We start from the raw sequence: 16,000 nt of genomic DNA, 5'->3' as shown, positions 1-16,000 counted from the left end.
ACACACACAACCACACATACAACCACACACACAACCACACACATAACCACACACATAACCACACACATAACCACACACACAACCACACCCACAACCACACACCCACAACCGCACACACAACCACAACCACACACACAACCACACACACACACAACCACACACACAACGATACACACAACCACACCCACACACAACCACAACACACACACAACCACACAGACACACAACCACACACACAACCACACATACAACCACACACACAACCACACACATAACCACACACATAACCACACACATAACCACACACACAACCACACCCACAACCACACACCCACAACCGCACACAACCACAACCACACACACAACCACACACACACACAACCACACACACAACCACACACACACACAACCATACACACAACCACACACATAACCACACACACACAATACCACACACACACACAACAACACACACACACCCACACAGACACACAACCACACACACAACCACACATACAACCACACATACAACCACACACACAACCACACACACAACCACACACATAACCACACACACAACCACACCGTCAGTGCACACTTTCACCAGACACAAACACCAGCAGTCGTCAGTGCACGCCTTTTCCGGGCACAAACACCACCAGCCGTCAGTGCATGCTTTCACCGGGCACAAACGCCATCAGTGCACGCTGCCACCAGGCACACACCACCAGATGTCAGTGCACCCTTTCACCAGGCACACACACACATCACCAGCCGTCAGTGCACGCTTTCACCAGGCACAAACACACCACCAGCCATCAGTGCACACTTTCACCAGGCACACACACACCACCAGTCGTCAGTGCACGCTTCCACCAGGCACACACACCACCCGCCATCAGTGCGCAATTTCTACAGGCACACACCACCAGCTATCAGTGCACACATCAATTGTTAACGCATCCACAATTAACTATTGTAGCAATCGCAGTATGGCACACTTTACTTTTAAACATATTCATCTAAAGCGCAGCATGCCACCATTGCTACAAAAATAAATACACTTTTTTTGGCCTACAATTTGTAGACTTTTGTTGCAATTGGTGTTGCAATATTTAGCAATGCCAATAGCTCAAACTTAATTAATGCGAGACCTATTGCATTGCAAAGGCTTGTTTAGGAGTGGGATTACCAGAGCCTCCTTAAAAGAGTGTGGGACATTGCCTTGGTGTAGGGATAGGTTGAGTAGAGAAATAGCTGAGCCAGGGAGGAGTGAAAGTATGATTTTTAGTTTCCCGAGGGGGACAAGTGTCTTTCGGGGATCCTGATTTAACTTTGGCTATCAGATACATGAGACCATCCTTACTGGTGACGGGAAAAGCCGAGAGTGTAATGGGAGTTCTGTCTTCAGAGGGGGTCACATTAGCTAATGAGCTGGGGGAAGGCTAACTTTTAATACGTATATTTTATCATTGAAAAATGAGTTCAGAGCATCATATGAATTTTGGGTAGGGACGACAGGTAAGGTTAATCTGTCTGGGCTGGATAGTTCTGTAACAATTGCAAAGATATCTTTTGCTTTATTTCCAGAATTTAGAATTTTATTTGAAAAAAAAGGTTGATTTAACCTACAAGATACATTTTTTGTAGGTTTTTAAACGCTGGACAAAAATGTCCTTGTTTTCGGGCAGGCAAAGGTTCCGCCATTTTCGTTCTGCCTAGCTGAGTTCATGTTTGGCTGTCTTTAGCTGTTCTGCATCCCATTTAGGCCCTTCATGGAATCAAATTTGTTTGGTTTTACCAAGAGAGGCATAAATGTTGCTGGCTACTGTTAGCCAGTCTGATATTGCCTCCTCGTATTCAACCAGGCTGTCAGTAGCAGTGGGCAGGGAGAGTGCTAGTGAGTCACAGAAAGTTTTGAGATTTGTACGATTCCAATTTCTGGCAAAAGTACCTGGACATGTGGGGGTTTCAGACGAGTCTGGTCATTTAGAATAAACTCAATTAGAAGGTGGTCTGACCGTACACAAAGGGAGACAGTGAGATTGGATATGGTTAGATTAGTTGACCAAACCTATTCTAATGTGTGGACTTTGATATGTGTAGGTTCAAAAACATTTAGTTGAAGTTAAGACTACTTAGATCTATGGAAGTTTGGCCACCAGTATTCTCATTCGCCCAATAATTATGATCTCCAAGGAATTTTTGTGCAGTCAATGGCTAATGAGGAGATAGAATCAGCTAATAGTTGGGGAAATTGCTGCATGTGACCCGGGGGTCTAAACATGAGGATACATATCAAGTGGGAGGTAGGTGAGTCTAATTTAAAGAAAATATTGTCAACTATTGGGATCGAGGTGAGTTTAGTAAAAAATAAGATGTTTTAAGCACCTGCAGCAACTGCTGCAGATTAACGCTTTTTAATAATTTGTCCGCATCCCTCACAGGCTGAGGTGTGCTTGAGGATGTCAGCTAGTTATCTCTTGAGGAACTTTGTGGGTGGTAAGTGCACTTTTTTCTTTTTTTTCTTGCTCTCACCCTCGCTGCCCCCCCCTTCATATCGGCAGGAGCCGCTGCTGCAAGTACTCTGCGGCTGCTAGAGGCCACGCAGTGGCAATCAGGAGGGCAGCCCCCTAGACACAGAGGGCTTCCCCCGCCTCTCTCTAGCATCCTCTCCTCCCGCGGGCAGGAGGAGCCCCGAGGGGAGCGAGGAGGAGCTGTGTGGTCACGTCTAGTGCGGCAGGCAGGGCGAGGGGTACTTAAGCCCCCCTCGCCATCTTCTCTGCCTCTTTGCCACACCGGACGCGTCGTGGTGACCTCGCCAGCGGGGACACACATTTTGTCCTTCGCTGCCCTGATGCCGTTGGCTCGTCCCGGTGACACGTCGTACCTGGTCTGGCGTCGGGTTTGTCCGGTGAGTGTGTGTCTGGGCACTGTAGCCATGGGTCTCTCCCCTTCTCCGTCGGTGCCTGCGGGTGGTAGTCTGGTTGCACTGGTCGCGCGGGGCAGGGGTTGGGGCTCGGGATGTCCGCGAGCCCTCTGGCGCTGTCTCGTGGGGGACACGCCGTCGAGACCCCTCTTTGTTCCCCTGTCTGGCGTCGGTTTGCTGAGTTTTCCGCCATCCGCCGGCTTGCTTTCTATGCGGTTGAGTCGGGTGGATGGGTGTGTGTTGACGTATCCATGGCGGGGGGACAGCAAGGGTACAGAGGCCAATATCTTGGGCGCTTGTGTATCGCCCCTGCCCGGCACCCCGGTAGGTTCCTCGGTGCACAGCCTCGGTATCTTCGGGGGTATGCAGGCCGCGTGTATGGGCCCGCGTTTGGTTTGCGTGTGCGCTGGTTCGGGTCCCACTGGGAGGCTTTGGAAAGTGTAATGCAGATTGTTGCTCATCCCTTCCAGGGTGCAGACGGTGCCCGGCATCCCGGGAGGTGCTCTGATGATAGGCCTGATTGTGTGCGGGGCATGTGGGGCCACTTGTGTGGCCCGCGAGGATTGAGTTGGGTGGGCATTCATGTGAAACCGTTGAGGGTTGGAACTTGTTTTGACTTTTGAGATGGCTCGGGGAGGGGACGTTCCCGGGTCTGCTATACTAGACTGCTGTTCTGACCTTCGGCAGTGTGGCTTAATCAGGGTATTGTCGCCTCCATTAATGCAGACATGTGCATCCCGTTGTGTTATGGAATTCGCCTTGTGGCAGGTCGGCAAAGTGTCGGTGCATTGTCGCCCTCGTGGCTCTCCTTGTGTGCCTCGAAGGTGGAGGATAAAGCACGTTGGGCTGTGTTCCTGGATGCCACTCGAGCACCAAATTTTGGAAGGCGAGTGATGTGCTTCCAGTGACTTGTTGCAGGACATTTAGGGGTGTACATGCTGCGGCGCGGTACCATGGTGGCAGCGCGTCTGCTGTGCCTTGCGGGCTCAGTGAATCGGGTCTGCCTGCAGCCCACACGTCTCACGGTTGCGGTACGATGGGAGGAGGGGCCCGGATGGCGATGGTTGCCGCCAGCCGTGCTGTGGCGGAGTTACAGGGCAATCCACAAGCAGAGAGGTGCAGCACTGTAGAGCCTAAGACCTGAGGCCTCATGGGAGGTTCCTGGAACACGTGTCGGCGCCCCATTAGTCCTTCGGGCGGTTGTGGGCCTGTGCAACTGGAGGTTTGCCTGGATACGCCCCGCAAGGGGTGTGAGTATAATCTTTACCTTAAGGGGCAGCACATGGTGGTTCGCCACGGTGCTGCCTGGCTCATCAGGCGGGCAGGTGGCGAGAATGCGGCCTGCCCTTGGATCTCCTGTAAGATAACCCACTATGATTACATAACGTTGTATGTAATAAACCTGCAGCAGTTTCTTCCCAATCTAACACTGGTGTCTAGTGTGTTATTTGCTGGATGCATGCTTATGTTGTGGGGTGGGGGGTCCTGCTGCCATGATGTGACTATGCGGCTGCCCGAGGCCACACAGTGGCCATCAGGAGGGCGGCCCCCTAGACACAGAGGGCTTCCCCCCACCTCTCTCTAGCACCCTCTCCTCCCCAGGGCAGGAGGAGTCCCGAGGGGAGCGAGGAGGAGCTGTGTGGTCACGTCCGGTGCGGCAGGCTGGGCGAGTCGTACTTAAGCCCCCCTCGCCATCTTCTTTGCCTCTTTGCCACACCGGACGCGTCGCGGTGACCTCGCCAGCGGGGACACACATTTTCCCTCCCGACCTCTCACCCTGTGTGTCAGCTTGAGGGGGACAGTTTGAACGTTTTAATGTTTTATTTTTTGTTGCAGGCGGAGTTACAGGGCGATCGGGAAGCAGAGAGGTGCAGCACTGTACCTCAGCGGGCACATAGGGGTTCCAGAGCCTAAGACCTGGGGCCTCATGGGAGGTTCCGGTAACACGTGTCGGCGCCCCATTAGTCCTTCGGGCGGTTGTGGGCCTGTGCAACCGGGGGTTTGCCTAGCTACGCCCCGCAAGGAGTGTGAGTATAATCTTTACAATAAGGGGCAGCATATGGTGGTTTGCCACAGTGCTGCCTGGCTCATCAGGCGGGCAGGTGGTGAGAATGCGGCCTGCCCTTGGATCGCCCGTAAGATAACCCACTATGATTACATAACGTTGTATGAAATAAACCTGCAGCAGTTTCTTCCCAATCTAACACTGGTGTCCAGTATGTTATTTGCGGGATGCATGCTTATGTTGTGGTGTGGGGGGTCCTGTTGCCATGATGTGACTATTGCCAGAGGGTGTAAGGGACCAAGCTTCCACCATTGTTATGGTGCTCGCTACATGTGCTACATGGGCACGGGGGCTTAGAACAATCAAAGTCCAAAGTATGTACAACTCACGCAAATCCCTTGAACAGCGGCCTGGGCTGTGCATACCTCGCTCTGCTATCATGCCCTGCATAGTTCTAGGTGCTAACACGAAGTCACAATGAGGGTTGGGGAGAACCTTCCAGTGTCACTGTGTCCTATGCACTGCTGCAGTGACTGACACCATGTAACCCCCAGGCCTGATCGACTGTCAGCCATGGATCTTACGGTAGAATGAAAACTCTCAACTGACTGCATCCATCATTACACTGAGCCACATAATTGAGGCAGCAATAACACCTGCGGTTTGCACTACCTAGAATGGTAAGACGTTTGGTATTCAGCACTACCTTAAAAATAATGTGTTATTAAAATGCGTTATTATGGCGCATCTTATCAAGTGCTCCTGTTACCATCTTTCATTTTTCTCCTTGGTGTGCCTTAGTTGCCAACACGTTTCGCCCAATGATCTTTGAACCAGAAAGCACCCTGGTGTCAGATCCTCATCTGTACAGCACAAAGTTGGCGATGGCCGCCATCTTGAATCTGTAAATTGTTACCGTTTAAGGCGTTGCGTTCCTGTGAGCAGCCCCTTGGCGTTAATAACACCTGATTGCAGCGGGGATGAAAAGTGGACACACGCACATACATACTATTGGCATTCGTCCGAGAGAGCAGCGTGAAAATTACAACTTACAATGACCATAGATGGCAAAGCAATGACCAGTTTTATGGGTATTAATAAAGAGCAATTTGGTTTGCTTGGTATTTAATGTGTGGCTATCCCACAAAGAGGCCTGTGTATAATTAGTCTACAAAGTGCTGTGTCCTCGTAGCCTTCTCGGCCCAGTGGCACCATTTGCTTCTTTTCCTATTTGTTTGATGTACTCAAGGCTTCACCTTGATGTCTGCAAGGTAAACACAGGTGAAGTGAATCCATCCCTGCTGCAGTGCCGGAGCTTCAATAACGACAGCACAGCCCACCATTCTCACAGGAGGAATCAACAGCAATTCAGAGTCAGCCAGCTCAGCGCCATGAATCCGAGGCGCTGTGCGCTGAGATCCCGCAGTGCATCCGACTGATGTCTAGGCGCAGAGCTGAAAAGATCACAGCTATAAAAGGGAATATGCATGTGATACTTATAGTGGCCACTTATGGACATTTAATGACACCCAGCTAATTATAGAGGCAAGTGTGCAGCTGAAGTTACTCTCGTGAACGCCAGATTACTTTTAATGACTCCAGCTCTCATAAAGTATCTGGCCCCCTTTGTAATTCTAAACCGAGCAACCTATAAGATGTTATTTTCAAGTAATTTTGTTGTCTGTATGGATCTGGAACAAGAAAAGACTCAAACATTGTGTATTGATGCCGCATTTAGAAACGTCAGTTTTACCTAATATGTGTGTCTACATCCAACAGAGATATTGCTTGTTATTGGCATCCACACATCAAAGAGTGACTGAATGAGTAACAAGTGTGCCTGATCAACTGTTACTCTTTAGGCGGGAGATTGACTACTTGAGTTATGAGTGAATGAATGAGAGAGTGAACGTGCACATTTGTCTTCAATCGAGTGACTGAGTCAGTGAATGTCCTATTCAGCGCCTATAAAGCGCCAGGACGCCCCTTTGCTGGGGCAGCTGCGCGCTATAGAAATATAAATAACATAACATAACATAACATAACATTACTTACCGGTAATCTTCATTACTCCGGGTCCCGTAGTCCTCGACACCTTCATACTTACATGTGGAGATGATCATCTGCCGACAGAAAAAAAAAACAAGAGGAATGCTGGGATACTAATACTGCCCCTCCCCCGGGAGTACATAAGCAGTACTTACCCAGCAGACCTCCTGTACTAACAAGCCCAGACAGGAAGGCCGGCCGCCCGGGAGGGAGGGAGGGGCGTATGAAGGTGTCGAGGACTACGGGACCCTGAGTAATGAAGATTACCGGTAAGTAATAGGACATTACCCCCAGGTCCTTCCGTCCTTGACACCTTCATACTTACAAGTGGAGAATACCAAAGCATAAAACCCGGCCTTCCGCACGCACAAGCACACCCAGGAAACCACAACAAAAGCAGCCACCCAAGGGAGCACCGAGAAGGAGGAAAGGAAGACCGCAGGAAAACAGTCGGCCCGCAACTCAGAACAGGACAGCAGGGACAAGGACCGGAGAGAAAGAAAAAACGGCCAGGGATCTAAGGAGGCCGCCAACCCGAAAAACCGGCAACTGGGACCCGAACTAGGACACCAAGACCAGCCAAAACAACCCACCGGAGAAGACCGCCCAGGCCAGAACCAGCAGGAAGGCACACAGGGCCAGGCAGACCCACCAGGAAGACGAGACAACCCGGAAGAAAGCCAAAGAAGAAACGGCCAACAGAGCGCAGGCACAAGCACCCAGCCCAAAAAGGAAGGAGAAGCACAGGCCAGAAACTCGGCCAAACTCCCAAAAAGAAAGGACTCCAGCCCAAGAGACCCGAGGAGGAAACCCGGCCGAGGAGGCCCAGGAAGCAACAAGCACCCAGGAGCCGAACAGGACCGAGAACCCAACCCAAAAGACAGGTAAGGGGAAGAACCCCAGAACCCAGCCGAAAGCCCACCAAACAAGGAGAGGCCAACAAGACCGGAAACCAGCAACAAAGAAACAGAGAAATCGACCACAAGCCCAGAACACCCCAACCCCAAAGGGATGGAACACAAGGCAGAAGGGGAGCACAGAGCAACTGGGAAACCCCCGCAGCCACCCATCGAGGCACAGAGGGCAGCACAAAGAAGGCGCCCATATGACACAGGACCGCACAGGAACCCCACACCCAGGCCAGACAAGCAGCAAGGGCAGGAGCAGCGGGGAAAAGAAAGCCCAGGGAGCACAGCACCCAGACCAGAACCACAAGGCCCCAACCCAGCAACGCCGGAGAGGAGCCAAGCAAACCACAAAAAAGAGGCCAACAAACTCCAACAGAACCGGGAAGTAAGGACCAGAGCCAAGCAACCCAACCACGCAGGGGGAACAGCAGGCCCAAGCAAACCCCGAAGGAGAGCAGAGGACCAAGCAGCAGGAAACCACAGAGTCAAGTCAAGTCAAGTCAGTAAATTTATATAGCGCGCTACATACCCAGAGGGTCTCAAGGCGCTTGAAGAGGGGTGGGGAATTACTTCTCGAATATCCAGGTTTTAAGTTGCTTTCGGAATGCTAGGTGGTTTTGAGTGAGTCGAAGGTGCATGGGAAGTGAGTTCCAGGTTTTGGCCGCTAGGTAGGAGAATGATCTACCTCCCATGGTGGTTTTGTTGACGCGGGGAACAGCAGCGAGGGCTTGGTTGGAAGAGCGCAGCTGGCGGGGGGGGTGTAGAAGGAAAGACGTGTATTGAGGCAATCGGGTCCAAGTTCGTAAAGAGCTTTGTGTGCGTGGGTGAGGAGGCGGAAAGTTATCCTCTTATTGACGGGGAGCCAGTGAAGGTTTTTCAGGTGACCAGAAATGTGTTCTTTACGCGGGATGTCTAATATGAGTCTGGCTGATGCGTTCTGGATGCGTTGGAGTTTTTTCTGAAGTTTTGCGGTGGTGCCGGCGTAAAGGGTGTTTCCGTAGTCCAGGCGGCTTGTGACCAATGCGTGGGTGACCGTTTTTCTAGTTTCGGTGGGGATCCAGCGAAATGTTTTTTTGAGCATGCGGAGAATGTTGAAGCAAGATGAAGAGACGGCGCTGACTTGTCTGGTCATCGAGAGTGAGGAATCCAGGATGACGCCTAGGTTCCGTGCGTGATCCTTCGGGATGGGTGCTTTTCCAAGGGCCTCTGGCCACCAAGAGTCGTCCCAGGCGGAGGGGGAGGTACCTAAGATAAGGACTTCTGTTTTGTCTGAATTCAGTTTCAGACGGCTATTCTTCATCCATTCGGCTACCTCTTTCATTCCTTCATGTAGGTTGTTTTTGGCGATGTTTGGGTCTTTGGTGAGTGAGAGGATCAGTTGAGTGTCATCAGCGTAGGAGATGATGTTGAGGTTGTGTTGGCGAGCGATGGTCGCGAGGGGGCTCATGTAAACGTTGAAGAGGGTGGGGCTGAGTGAAGATCCTTGTGGTACGCCGCAGATGACTTCTGTGGCCTCTGACTTGAATGGAGGGAGGCGTACTCTCTGAGTTCTTCCGTCAAGGAATGAGGTGATCCATTCCAGTGCTTTTCCTTGGATTCCGATGTTTCTGAGTCGTTGTAACAGGGTGTTATGACAGACTGTGTCGAAGGCTGCGGAGAGGTCGAGGAGGATTAGGGCGACTGTGTCTCCATTGTCCAGTAGAGTACGGATGTCGTCTGTTGCTGCGATGAGTGCGGTCTCAGTACTGTGTTTGGCTCGGAAGCCGGACTGTGAGGAGTCGAGGGATTTGTTGGCTTCGAGGAAGGCGGCGAGCTGGTTGTTGACAGCTTTCTCGATGACTTTGGCCGGGAATGGAAGGAGCGAGATGGGGCGGTAGTTTTTGAGTTCGGTGGGGTCAGCTGTGGGTTTTTTCAGAAGGGCGCTGAGTTCGGCGTGTTTCCAGCTTTCTGGGAAGGTGCCGGAGTTGAGGGAGCAGTTGATGACGTCTCGGAGGTGTGGTGCTATGATGGAGTCTGCTTTGTTGAAGATGTGGTGAGGGCAAGGGTCTGTGGGGGATGGAGTTCATCAGGCGGATGGTGTCCTCAGTGGAGATTGGGTTCCAGTCATTAAGGATGTTCAAGGGGGGTGAAGGTACGGCAGTGGGTTGTGTGGGTTGGTTTCGGGTTCGTTGTCAAAGCTGTTGTGGATGTCTGCAATTTTGTCGTGGAAGAACGAAGCTAGGGAGTCGCAGAGGGTTTGAGAGGGGGTGATGTCGTTGGAGTTGGCAGTGGGGTTGGTAAACTCTTTAACGATGTTGAATAGTTCCTTGCTGTTGTGGGCGTTTTTGTCTAGTCGGTCTTTGAAAGCGGTTTTCTTGGCAGTCCGGATTAATTGGTGATGTATTGTGGTGGCGTTTTTGAAGGCGTCCCTGGTGTTGGTGTTTGGGTCTTTTTCCAGGCTCTCTCAAGGGAGCGACAAAGTTTCATGGATTTCTTAAGATCCTCGTTGATCCAGGGGGCGTTTTTACTGCCTGGTTTGATTTGACGTTTTTTCAAAGGTGCTAGGTTGTCGGCGGTGTTGCTTAGCCATTGAGTGAGGTTAGTGGCTGCTTGGTTGGGGTTTGATGAGTGGGCAGGGGGGTTTTGAAGAAGCGATGTGGAGATCTGGTCGATGGTGATTTTGTTCCAGTTTCTTCGCAGGGAAGGTTGAGGATGGTTGTGGGTTGTGGTCTTTTTGTAGACAAAGTGAACACAGCTGTGGCCCGTCCATTGGAGAGCTGTGGTGTGACTGAAGGAAATATGTTTGCTGGAGGTGAAGATAGGGTCGAGAGTGTGTCCTGCGTGGTGTGTGGGGGTATTAACAAGTTGTTTGAGTCCGAGGTTGGCAAGATTGTCTAGAAGGGTGGTGGTGTTGTTGTTGTTGCTCTTTTCCAGGTGAAAATTGAGGTCTCCCAATAGAATGTAGTCCTCGGAGGGGAGGGCGTGTGGGGTGATAAAGTCAGTGATGTCGTCACTGAATTGTGCCCTGGGTCCTGGAGGCCGGTAGAGGAGGGTGCCCCTGAGTGTGGTCTTGGGGTCGGTGTGGATCTGGAAGTGGAGGTGTTCGGCGCTGGCCAGGTTGACGTCTGAACTGGTTGAGATGCGGATGGAGTTCTTGTGGACGATAGCGATGCCTCCTCCAGTATGCTTGATGCGGTCCTTACGGATGATCTTGTATCCTTCCGGGATAGCAATGGTGATGTCTGGGGCTGAAGAGGCATTCATCCAAGTTTCTGTTAGGAAGGCGACGTCCGGTGAGATGGTGTCTAGTAGATTCCAGAGGTCGATGGCGTGTCTGTGGACCGAGCGGGTGTTGAGCAGGATGCATTTTAGGTGGTTGGAGTTCAGTCTCTGTTTGGTGTTGGTGGATGAGGAGTTGGTTTTGGTGCCGTCGAACTTGCAGGAGTTGCAAGAGAAGGGTCCATGGGTGTGTCCAGGAGCGGCTTGGACGCAGTTGAGGGAACGGCCGGGGTTTAGGGCTAAGAGGGTGGTGGCATCGTAAGTAATGCGAGAGGGCTGGGAATTACGGGAACCAGGGGGTCTGGCGATGGGCGCGGTCCAGGCGTGGACGGGCGTAGACGGGCTTACCTTTGGCGAACCTTCGGCGCGGCCGTAGCGCGTGGACGCTGCGCGTTGGGACATCTGACATAAATGGGGAGTGGAGGGGGGCGGAGCGTGGGAGGGTCAGCTGGGAGGCGGTCTCGGGGAGGCGTGTCAGGGGAAAGCACAACACACAAGATGGTGGTGGAGCCTCAAAACGAAACTTAGGAAACAATACCAGCAATCATTTAAAGCACAGCCAGAATCAGCAGCGCGCTCTCTAAGGGCACCAGGTGATAGCGCTAACAGTTGAATAATGCTGCGGCCACAGAGCGTTAACACAGACAACAATACACAGTTAGAAATCGCTGTAAACTGAATAGGTAATATTGCTCAGCGCGCAATTCCTAAAGCGGAGCTACAATACCAATCTAGAGTCAACAATGCAGGTGAGTCACGCGTCGAGAGCAGCTTCAGCTGTGGGCTCTGCAGCCAGGAGGGAGGGACCCGCATAGGTACGAGAACCACAGAACAGCACCCAAACCAGAGAGGGAGGGGCAACCAGACAGACCCACACCGGGAACAAAGCCCGGGAAGCAAGGGAGGAAGGAGCGAGCCAGGACCACAGAACCAGGAAAGAACCAGGAAAGGCCGGCAACAAACCCCCAGAGCAGGCCAAAAAGGGTCAGCACAGCCCAAAACCCAGGAGGCACAGCCCGAAACCACACACAACCAGCAATAAGCTGGCAGCAACCGAAGCCACAGAACCCCACACAGGCCCACAACACCGGGAAAACAAGCACGGGAAGAGAACCAACAGCAGGAGAAGGCCCAGAAGGAACCACCAGGAAGTGACCACAACTCAGAACACCCCGCCAGGACCCAAAGGGAAACCAGCAAGGAAGCAGAGCCCAAAAAGGAGCCCAACAAGCAGGAGCGGCAAGCCCCAGCCAAAACCTCAGCCAGGCACCCACCAAGGGAACCAGACAAGATCAGAACAACCCAGGGAGCAAACACCCCCACGAGCAGAAGGACCAAGAAGCCAACAGCACCCAGAAGCCCCAGGAGGCCAGGCAGGCACCAACCTGGCCCGACCAGGCAAACCCACAGAACAAACAGCGGAGCACCGGAACAGAACACCACACCGGAGAACAGGTGGCACAACAGGGTACGGCGGCATACAGGAACAACCCAGACAGGCACCAACAACAGAAACAGGGGGGGCGGTCAGAAAACCCCAGAAGCAAACCAAAGGAAAGCACGGGGAGGGCCAGAGCACAGGCAACCAGGCCAGGAACACAGAAGGCCCCGGGACAAACACCCAAAGCCCCAGGCCGGAGCAAAGGGAAGCCCACAGCACCAGGAAGACCCAGACGGGTGCCCAAGCAGCCACCAACCAGGCCAGACCCAGCAAACCGCAGGGAACAGAGGAAAACAGGCGCAGGCAGGGTGGAACAGAACAGCCCAACCCAAGGCAGCACAAGCCACCCAAGCGCTGGCAGAGGGGACAAAGCACCCCAGAGAGCCCCTGGCATGACACCGGCAAGCATCCAAGGACATGAACCAGGTGCAGGCCAAAAGCCCCGACAGAAGTCGGAAAGCGGAGGCGAAAGAACCAGGGCACCCCACCGGAGCAAGGCCACCACAGCCAGCCCGCCGCGGAGAAAAAGCCACACACAGAGAAGGACGCCAAAAAAGCCACCCCCAAACAGACGAGCAGCAGAGGGCAAGAACAACCAGCACCCACCAGACACCCACGCACCCCGCGGGGCGGGCAACAGAGGACACAGAAGCACCCGCCTCTGAGCACCCATAGGAAGCAAGCAGCGCGGGCACCGGAGGCAGCAGGAAGACCATTCAAAAAAGAAGAGGGGACGAAGCATAGCGCTGAACGCATGCACCCCAAGGAGGAGGACCCCGCACAAACCACGGCACCCCCAGGCGACCAAGACGCCGGAACACGTCAAAGCCAGAAGGATAGCCAGCCCCCACAACCAGGACCAGCCCACAAAGAAGGAATGGGGGCGAAACAGCCAGAGCGGAGACCAACAGCACAACAAGGCCTGCACTAGCACATGGAAAAAAAAACACACAGACCCAGAGAAGGGAGCTGGTGCACGAGCAGCCAAAGACAACCCAGAACACCAACAGACAGGCGAGGGGCAGGGAAGGGAACACGGCACACCATTGCCCGAGACCCACAGCCACAAAACCCCTCAGCAGCCCGTCAAAAGAACGGCATCCCAGGGACGCCAACCCCATGAAACCCAACCGGCCAAGCGCGGAAAGGTCAGGGCCAAAGGGACGACAAGCGACAGCGAGGGCTCCAGCCACGTGCGAGCGGGCGATCGTCCAGCAGAACCAACCCAGAAGCATCCACCAACAGCACAACCATGCCCAGGAAGGAGCAGGGGGCCTACCCTGAAGTAAAGAAAACGAACACCACGAAGGACAAAGCGGAGCAGAAAAGAGACGTAAAGTGACACCCAACAAAACGGCAATCACACCAAGAACCAATTCGCAAGATGTCACAACATGCGCAAAGGACAAAAGGCATATGGAGGGACGGACACGCACTTCTCATGTGAAAACCTCGAACCTCCACATGCCACCGAAATCAACATCATGGATTTCAATATTGTGGTTCAGACAGGAGTCAATATAGAAATACACTGCTATTTCAGACCATATGACAAAGATCAAATACAATGGCCTCTCCACCTAAAGTCGGACCTTTCTGACACATAGTACAATCCCAGATGGCTGAAACACCTGCCAGCCTTGAGACTCCACAGCAACCCTCCAGAAAGAAGCAAATACACACCAGCAAGGGCAGACAGTACCACGAGACGTACCCCCAGGGGAGGCACGCACTCACCACCGCGGCACGGTCCGGGGCAAGCACCGCAGCAGCAGGGCAGAACCGAGGGCACCCAGCCAAGGCAGGGGAACCCGCAGCATCCACAGCAGGACAGCGCCGGCCCGGCATCGAGGCAGCTCGGGAAATGCAGCAGGGAGGGGCCCGCAGCAGGGAAGGATCACAGAGGCAGCCAGAACCCGCAGCAGCAGCAGAAGGACAGGCAGAAGCTGGGGAACATCAAACACAGGGGAAAAAGCAAAAAACAGCCTCAAACCCCAAACAGGAAAACAGCTGAAGGGCCCATGGAAACAAGCGGTGAGAAAGAAAAACCCCGCAAGCGGGGACTTACCAGAGCGGGGGCCAACCCCAAGAACAAGGCCCCCGACCCACCGGCATACCAGAAGCCAGCAGGAGTCAAGCGCCCTCAGCATGCGACACAACCACCATGCAGGGAACAACTCCAGGCAGGAAAAGAGGCCAGAGGGGAAGTAGCTCAGTGGCAGAGCGCATGCAACGCATGCATGAGGCCCCGGGTTCAATCCCCGGCATCCCCAGGCGTCCCCGCACCGCGTCTCTGCCGTACTCCAGAAGGCTCCTACGAAAACAAGGAAGGAAGAAAACAGACAAAAGGCACCAGGAGGACAAACGCTCCAAGTGCGTCAGGCAGGAAAGGAAAAGAACCCGAAAACGGGACTTACCCCAGCAGGGGCCAACCCCAGGAACAAGGCCCCCACACCACCTTCAGCCTGGAATTCAGCCGGAGCCCAACCAGCGAGGCACGGCACCCCGGCCAGGCTCGGGAAGCCGAGCCCGCGACCCGGAAGCAACCGGGAACTCCAGCACCAGCCACAAAGGGCCGGTAGGTGCAGGCAGCACACAGCAAAGCCGGGATCTCCACAAACAACACCGGCACCAAACAGAGACTGACTCCAAGCAAGCCCGGCAGGCCAGGAGGCAGTCCAGGGAACCCCGCGCCCACACAGCCAAGCAGCAGGGCAGGGGGAGAAGAGAAGCACCACCACTCAAGCCCAGCAGGAGCAGCACCAGCAAACCAAACAGTCTGTCGACAGACAGAAAAAAGAACAGGAGGTCTGCTGGGTAAGTTCTGCTTATGTACTCCCGGGGGAGGGGCAGTATTAGTATCCCAGCATTCCTCTTGGTTTTTTTTTCTGTCGGGAGATGATCATCTCCACTTGTAAGTATGAAGGTGTCGAGGACGGAGGGACCTGGGGGTAATGGGTGAGTATGGTAGTAGGGGATTGAGTTGTCAGTGAGTGGCTAGGTAGGTTAGTGACTGGATCAATGAGTGATTGCGTAAGCAGGCAGAAGGATGGATGGATGCCTAAGAGAGCGAGTGGCTGGGAACCTTTTATGAAAAAGAGAAAGAGAGAGAGATAGAGGGTGTGGGTTACTAGCATAAATCAGAGGTGCAACTAGAAGCAAATTTCGGGGGGCTAAGAAAACATTTCGGGGGGGGGGTGAACCTTTAATCAGTAGGCAGACTGGAGCTGCAGGGGCTCTTAGAAGGGGTGAAACAACTGCAAGGCCTAATTAACATTCAAATGGTATTTTAAAGACCTGTGAAACGTTCTGGTGCGGCTCTGTGTGTGCCCGGGATCTGTCTCATCCCGGGCTGCCACATACCAGGGGGGGGAGGGGGGCGCTGAAGCCCGGTGAGTCCAATGGGTGTT

General features: G+C 53.3%; 1 non-coding gene across 1 annotated transcript; it reads left to right on the top strand.

Moving 5' to 3' along the window:
- The first annotated feature begins 14,791 nt into the window (after window positions 1-14,791).
- TRNAA-CGC (transfer RNA alanine (anticodon CGC)) lies at window positions 14,792-14,863 on the top strand. The gene has a single exon. It is a non-coding gene; the product is annotated as a tRNA-Ala (tRNA).
- Window positions 14,864-16,000: the final 1,137 nt, after the last annotated feature.

This window comes from Lissotriton vulgaris, chromosome 5 (genome assembly GCF_964263255.1).
Source record: "Lissotriton vulgaris chromosome 5, aLisVul1.2, whole genome shotgun sequence".
In the NCBI taxonomy this organism is placed as follows: Eukaryota; Metazoa; Chordata; class Amphibia; order Caudata; family Salamandridae; genus Lissotriton; species Lissotriton vulgaris.
Note: the sequence above shows the minus strand (reverse complement) of the source record. Positions and strands in the feature narration are given on the sequence as shown.